This window comes from Asterias amurensis, chromosome 13, assembly GCF_032118995.1.
Source record: "Asterias amurensis chromosome 13, ASM3211899v1".
In the NCBI taxonomy this organism is placed as follows: domain Eukaryota; kingdom Metazoa; phylum Echinodermata; class Asteroidea; order Forcipulatida; family Asteriidae; genus Asterias; species Asterias amurensis.
In genome coordinates, this window is record NC_092660.1 from 19,934,903 (window position 1) to 19,943,364 (window position 8,462).

Consider the following 8,462-nt stretch of genomic DNA (forward strand, 5'->3'; position numbering starts at 1 on the left):
ATAAGTTTTTTGAAAAATTACTCATGTGCTACCAAAGTGGTCCGGACCCTGCGGTTGACTCCAAATTGCGTGTTGTGAAGTTGCATCATGTGACATGGCCCTTGGTTACAATATAGCCCTAAGATTCATCCGTAACTTGTAGCGGAGAGTTATTCGGTAGACTTGATCCAGTCCTTCAGCTGGTGGCACACAGCCAAACAAGCGATGATTAACCTCAAGGTTTGGGATGTCTTCTCCAAAGTCATCATCTCAATCTGTGGTACAAAATAAACATTTTCAAAGTAATTGTGAAGCTCTAATATCATTGATCCATTTTTAGATGGTGGACACGATATACTGTGGCACTGTAGGGTTTGGATACATGTCTGTATACAATAGTCAAACAGTGCCCTCTTATAGTATCCACCATATCTAGAAAATGCTAGTAGTCCTACGTATCAGTGTTATTCTGAGAATTAATGGAAACATTTTCATTAAAAAAAAGTTGTAGCGTTTTTGAGGTTGCTGAAAATTTGGAGCGGTATATGTCCACGCAGGAATAATAACCTGCAGTTGTAATACACAATCTGCGAAACGTAACTGTCAGTAACGTTTCTCAGATTCAATCTATTTAGGGATAACAATTAAACTCTTTTTCCATAGCCCACTTTGATGTGAAATGTTTCTCAAAATGCATTCTACCCAAAGCGGCTTTATTGTTTTTATTGCCATTAATTTCCATTACAAAATGTATACAGACCCTTTTTAAAGGTAAAGTCTGAAAGCTATTACGTACAAGAAGATTCATCCAGACACAACTTGTTTTCTTTTTTTTAATGTAGGTCTTAAAAGGCAGTGGACACTATTGGTTATTACTCAAAATATTATTAGCATAAAACCTTTCTTGGTGACAAGTAATGGGGAGAGGTTGGTGGTATAAAACATTGTGAGAAACAGCTCCCTCTGAAGTGCCATAGTTTTGGAGAAAGAAGTAATTTTCCACGAACTTGATTTCGAGACCTCAACTTTAGAATTTGAGGTCTCGAAGTCAACCATCTAAACGCCACAACTTCGTGTGACAAGGTAGTTTTCTTCTTTCATTATTATCTTGCAACTTTGATGACCGATTGAGCTCAAATTTTCACAGGTTTGTTATTTTATGCATATGTTGAGATACACCAACTGTGAAGGCTGGTCTTTGATAATTACCAATAGTGTCCACTGCCTTTAAAAGAAGAAGAAAAATAGTTTCTGAAAACTTAGCTTCAGATTTTAATGATGTTTTACACGAGCTGATTGTATATTGGGTTAAAAGGAAGAGAATGAATGTATTATTTTAATCGACAGTTTGAAACCTTCCAAAATGCTAACTCTGAAAAACCAATCTTTTTTGTTTCATTTGTGGGATAAACCTCTTCAAAGAAAACGTTCAGAATATTTTGTTTCTTCATTCAACTTACCAAGCTCTGTTGTTGGTTGTCTGCATCTGTCACTTCGCAACAGGTCCGGTTGTAGATCGTCATGGCACAAAAGACTGAGAGAAAATAATGGTAGACCAAGATAAAGGTGTAAATGTTTTACACATTTTTGCGAAAACTTGCAAGACCAGCCGACTTCAATTGTTTCAGTGAGGTTTGCATTTTTGGGGGATTTTTCAGGTATCGATGGCTGGTCGGTCATCTTTTCCATTCTGGAATCTCAGGCAGTACCCAAGTATATATGCCTGTGATTTCTTTTACACAGAGCTCGGGTGTACTGTGAGTAAACAGTGCTAACATACATCGGTGTAATATGGATAAAAACCAATGGAATATTCTTTATCCCCGATGCAAATGTTCCATCTATTAAAAAGTATTTTGACTGCTAGTTACGACTGTCTTTACTGCTTAGTTGGAGATTGGTTTTTATCAAAATCAAGTATTTTAATGCATGTATCATTTTGTCTTCAAAAGTTATTAATAAACTGATGTTTAGACTTGTTAACGATTGTGCACATTTCTTGATTGGGTTTTCTTCCCATTCCATATGTAGTTTCTTCAATTCTTCAACGGTAAAATGTAATTATAACTCGATACATTACCAAATCTTCGCATGACCCAAGTCCCTGCTGGCTCAGGGAACATTTCAGCAAACAAACTTCTTCATCATCTTCAAGAAGAAAAGGTTATCTGCTTCATGGAAGAAAAACAAACACTAGAAAGGTTAGTACTAAGTATTTGGAGATTGGGAACTTTTGCAAACCCACAAAATATTCTGTATCAGACAGAACCCCCAAAAAGGGTTTCAGTGTGTAAAACAAAATGTGCCCAATATTGTAACCTGGGGGTTGTTGATTACCAACTTGGTGTATTTTGGATAAGTTGGGTCCCGAAAATTGATCCTATTTGCTGAGAGGTGTAGGGACATTTTTCAAGATTGACGCTCAGACATTTTGAAAACGTTTTGAAAGCTTTTGTGAAAAGCTGTGAGACTTCTAAAAGTTCTAAATATTTTTCGTGTATTTTAACATATATAGCGTAGTATCATGCACCCATAACCATAACCAGAGTAAAACTGTTGCCATGTGTGTCCCAGAGCGGTCATCAACGTCTTATCACCTGACACTGAGAATGAGAACTTCTGGGGAAAACAACAAAAAAACATTGGGTAATAAGATAAGAAGATGCGGTGGAAAGATAAGTGTTCTTTTTGCACTTGCCCTAATACGTTACCTAATTCTTCAACAGTTGTTTCACCTTATTGCATGCAAACACCAGCTGGACCTAATTCCACAAACCTGCTGAGCACAAAAGTTTGCTTATAACATGACATTTCTTTCTTGATAAAACAGGATTACCAACCAAATTTACTAAGTGATTTTCGGGTTAAGCAAACAACAGCTGAATACCAGTAACGGGCAATTTGCAACAAATGGAAATTCGTTTGGTAATCCTGTTTTTATCATGACGAAGTTTCATGCTAAGCACATTTTTGTGATTGGCAACTCCATGAAATTTGGCCCTGGCAGTTTTAACCCACAATAATCTGCAACGGCATTCACTTCAAACAGTCTATCTGTGGAGAACCACAAAAAAGTTGTTGCATTATAAGAGAGAAGAAACATTTTTTTTTCTGCTTCCCACTCATACTCCAATACACTTCATGTTACCCAACATTTGTGCTGCTAATGGCACGCGTTGCAATCTGCCACAAATCGTCAGATTTGAGAAGAACAGGACCGGACTGGAAAACAAACACAAATGTAGCCATGGTTAAGGTTATGAAATAAAAGGTTTGAGTCTGATGTAAGAATGGAGAGTTAAGTCTTATCTCTAGGCCGACACTAGTGGGTTCGAATCCCCAGCCGTGACACATGTGTCCTTCGGATGGGACGTTAAGCCGTTGGTCAAATGTGTTGTGTTGTGTAACGCAAGTAAAAGAACCCATACAGTGCACTTATCGAAAAGAGAAGGGGTTCACCCCGGTGTTCCTGGCTGCTGTATGCGCCGTAGCACCTTGTAAACCCCTATAATGTGCTAAAAGTTGGGTCTCAGAATTAATCTCTGCAATTACCTATCTTTCTGAAAGAAAGTGTATATACTCAGCGTCTTGAGTACCTCGTTTGGGAGATACGTGCGCAATATACATTTTAATTTGTTTTTATATCTATTGACCAAACCTACAGCGGACGAGCCGCCAATTACAGGAAAGGATAATAATACATAAAGGATTAAAAAATATTCATATAGCCTATATAAAAACACTATGTATATGTACAAATTAAACAATTAAAATAAAAACATCTTAGTAAAGAAAATTAAAGCATACATTGAAGATTAAATAAAAACAAAACATTAGCAACAGAAACAAATCAGACTGAACGAACAACTGTAAAAATACATTTAAAATATATTTTAAAATCGATGCCTAAATTAAATTATGAAATAGAATAAAATAAAAAAAAGCAAAGGAAATAAATTAAAAGTAATATAAAATATAGAATATAAACAAAAAATATTTGTCTAAACTATATACCGAGACTGAAGGTAAAACTAACAAAGAAAATAAATAATACAAACAAACTGATAAACTAAATTGTTGTTGATGTTGATGTTGATGTTGTCAAATAAAAAGATTTTAAAAAAGGGAAATAACCACGAGAAAAAAAAGACTTCGATATAAGATAAGATATCCCTTTTTACCGTCTTACCATTCATACTTACACCATGTCTCACTGACGTCTTTCCTGCTGACTAACTTCTCATTTCCCCATTCTTTCTTCCCTCCCACTTTGTGTTTGTTTCTCGAAACTTATCTTGTTTATTTTCCTTTTTTTTTTTTTTTTTTGCACCTCTCGTCGCTTTTTTTATTTCGCAATTGGGCCGCCTGCAGCTTTATAAAGTGTTTCCTTATCTTATTTTTTTTAATTATCTTTTTTTTTTTTCAAATGAGCTATATTACCTCAAAGACCTGCTCAGTTGAAAACGTGTTCATTCAGAATAGATATCATGCTGATTATAGGAAGTAGTAAATAATAATTTAGCTTGTCTAAATCATTCATTTAATACTTCCTAAATCAAACACTTATCGTCAAATGAATGTTGCTTGGAATGGAATATTTATTTGTAACTTGGCTGGCAGCTTATGTTTTCCTTATTAATTTTTGTTTAAACTTTAATTCAAACGAACAAGAGTTACAGCTATGAACTGCGTCTTTATATTGTCTTAATATTTTTAATTCTCAAAGAACTGCTTAGTTGATTTTGTTTTCATTCAGAATAGATATCATGCAGATGATTAGGAATGAGTAAATAATAATTTAGCTTGTCTAAATTATTTATTTAATACTTCCCGAATCAAACACTTATCATCAAATGAATGTAGATTGAACTGGAATATTTATTTGCAACTTAATAGCATGCAGCTTCATAAGGTGTTTCCTTATTTTTGTATAAACTTTAATATAAATTACAGCTATGAATTGGTCATTATATTGTCTTAATATTATTAATTCTTAAAGAACTGCTTAGTTAAAAATGTCTTAATTCAGCTTAGATATATCATGCTGATATTAAGATAAGTAAATAACAATTTAGCTTGACAAAACTACTACTAAATTACTTATATAAAGCTTCCTAAATCATCAAATGAATGTAGAATGACTGGAACATTTATTTGCCATCACTTGGCGTGCAGCTGAATAGAGCATTTCCTTATTTGTTTGAACTTTGATCTAAATGACGAAAGGCTACAGCCATGCGTCTTTATATTGTCTTAATATTTGTAATTCTCAAAGATCTGCTCAGTTTAAAATGTCTACATTCAAAATAGATGTCATGCTGATATTTGGAATAGGTAAATAATAATTTAGCTTGACTAAATTACTTATTTAATTCTTCCTAAATCAAACACTAATCATCAAATGAATGTTGATTGGACGGGAATATTTAATTGAAAAAGTATTATTACACAATGGTGGTGACCCCCCCCCCCCAGTACAATGCAACAGCAGATGGGACAGTTGCAGAATGTCTATATTTAAAAAAAAAAATCAATTGATTTTTTACAGATTTGTTGCTTAACTTTATTTTTAAAAGATTACTCAAGAAGAATAATTAAATCTTACATTACCAATGAAGTTTTAAGTAGGTTCTGTACTTTTTTTTAAACAACAAACAACAACATGACAAATGATGTCTTGAGATACCAACCCTGATAAAATGTTCCAGTAAGACCAGTCTCCTAATTGAAAAGCATCATTGGCTTCGACCAATATGCAACTCAAGAAGATTCCAAGAAAGTTTGAGTCACCTTGAAAGCTCTACAAGTAAGGACAACATCAACAAGATCGCAAATTGGGGGCAAGGGGCAGTACGAGGGGTGGGACTCTGCAAGAGAACGGGTTAGATCTTCTCTTACACTTCGCAGTCTTCATCTTGTCTTGATCTTGATCTTGAATGCTAACTTGCGTTATCCAACCTCCACTATAGTGTTCTATCAATAATCTAATTTCATTTCCCCCTCCCCTATTTTTTGTTTCTCTGGAAAGGTCGGTGATTAACGTAATTTGTAATTAGCCTATCCGCCGGTTCTTTTAAGAGGACATTTTCGGTAAATTCAGTTCAATTCAATTTATTTATTTACAATGTGAACAAAACTTCACTATTTTGTTTTTGTTTTTCTTTGTTCTTAAAGAATCACACACAAATATTGTGCAACCTTACTATAGTTTTTATTTACTGTCCGTTGCCCAAAGGATACCGAAACAAAAGAGTTTCAAAGCAAATAATGTCCAAGATGTACTAAAGGACACATGAAATGTCACTTTTATTTTTCTTTGTTCAGTAGTAAGAGTTTAAAAACAAATTTTGTGCAAACCTTACAACGTTTGTATATTTTTTGCCTGTTGTTCGAAGGAAGGGAAGTTTAAAAGGAAATAATTTTCCAACATTTACAAAGAAGGCCAAGCACGCGGGCGAATTTAAACAGTGGAGGTTGGATATACGGCAAAGTTTTTCTTACGTGAATCCGGCGATGACTCCAATGTACGTCCACAAACCACATATCCACAGATAAACTGCCACAGTAAAAGTCGATGTGAGCCTTACCTCAAATAGAGGAACCCAACAAGATGCCATGTTGGAAGGGACTGCTGGGCTCGGTCGTGAAATTTTACACTGTAGTACGGGCTTAAGGTGATTCTCAACCCGCAAGCTTAAAAACCGAACTTAAATGTTAATGTTTTTATTCCGTATTTGGAGCTAGAGAGCTGTATTGAACTGACGATAAATACACTCAAGCCTTCGCTAAAGGCCCCATGCACAATGTTAGGTGTGGCAAATTTGGATAAATTTACCGAAAGAGTTCTTTAAAAAACACACGTCTATATCCCACGTTTAGGGCCGCGATATGCTGCTGTCAAGTCTGCAGTGGTCCATCCACAGAGGTATTTCTTCCTCCATGGTCCAACTGAATGATTCGACACAATGAGTTCTTTGAAAACAAAGAGTTTTGGAAATTCGCATAACAAAGAAGTATCTTGAATGAGGCAACATTCCACAGTAAAACCCCGGTCCTAGGAATGTGTGGAGAGATTTTGTTGAGTTGAAGTTTCAACCCCGGGTGATTTAATTAATTTATTCCAGGGCGAGATGAAAATTGCGGGGAGTAGGAGATCAGAAAGGGTTCAGATAACGGTTGCTTTTCTATCCATCGCCTCTTTTGTTTTGCGTCGAGTTTTTTCTTTCGTCATTTAATTCTGCGTCCAATGCATGCTCTTTTTGTCTGGGGTTGGGTGCTTTTGCATTTTGTGCGTCGCATTTTATTTATTTATCATCTTATTTTCGGGGAGGGGGCATTGAATACTTTTGTTCGTCGTACTTTTTGTTTGTTTTTTGTAAGGTTATTTTGTGGGTCGGGGTTTGTTTGTTATTGGCCGCGTTTTTCTTTTAACGCTAAAATTTGAAAAAAAAAATCATAATGGGTAAGCCTTGCATTTTGATGGAAAAATGTGCTGAAATTCGGTAAAATCAAGGGGTTGGTTCTGCATTTTTGGTCCAAAATGGGCTGAAATTTGAGAAAATCATGAGGGGTAAGCCTAGCACTTTGGTCAAAAATAGGCTGAAATTTGATAAAGTCACAAGAGGTAAGACTTGCAATTTTGTAAAAAAAATCTTAAATTTGTTAAAATCACAAGGGGTATCTCTTGCATTTTGGTCAAAAATGTGCTGAAATCTGAGAAAATCACAAGGGGTAAGACTTCCATTTTGGTCAAAAATGTGCTGAAGTTTTAGAAAATCACAAAGGGTAAGCCTTGCATTTCGGTCCAAAATAGTGCCAAAAAAAACCCCAGATAAAAGCACAAGGGGTTGTTTAATTGCTCAATAATGATCTGTTATTTGAGAAAATCGCAAGGGGTAAAACCTTGCATTTTGGTCTTAAATGAGCTGAAATTTGAGAAAATCACAAGGGGTTAGGTTTGATCACAAGGGGTTAGGGTTGCAATTTGGTAAAAAATTGTGTTAATTTCGTTAATTTTTTGGTCAAAAATTTGGTCATACATCTTGAGTAATTGTAAAAGGGGTGTGCCTAAGCTTTGCATTTTGCTATAATAACAAGGAGTATAGTAGGTATAAGCCTTGCATTTTGGTAGTTGCGAAACTGACAAAATCACAGGGGGGTAAGTCTCGCATTTTAATAACCACATACATTTTCGTCAAAAATTATCTTCAATTTGAAGAAATTACAAGGGGTTAATAGTTAGTTTTACATTTTGGTCAAACATGTACTGAATTTCGATAAAATCACAAGGGGAAAACCTTGCATTTTGGTCAAAATTGTCCTCAAATTTGAAAAAATCACAAAAGCATGCATTTTAGTAAGAATTTTATTTGCTCAAATGACGAGGGTATTTTGGTAGAAAATCTGCTCAATTTTGCTAAAATCACAAGGGGTATGCCTCCTAATTTGGTTAAAAAAACAAGGAGCAAACCTTGCAATTTGGT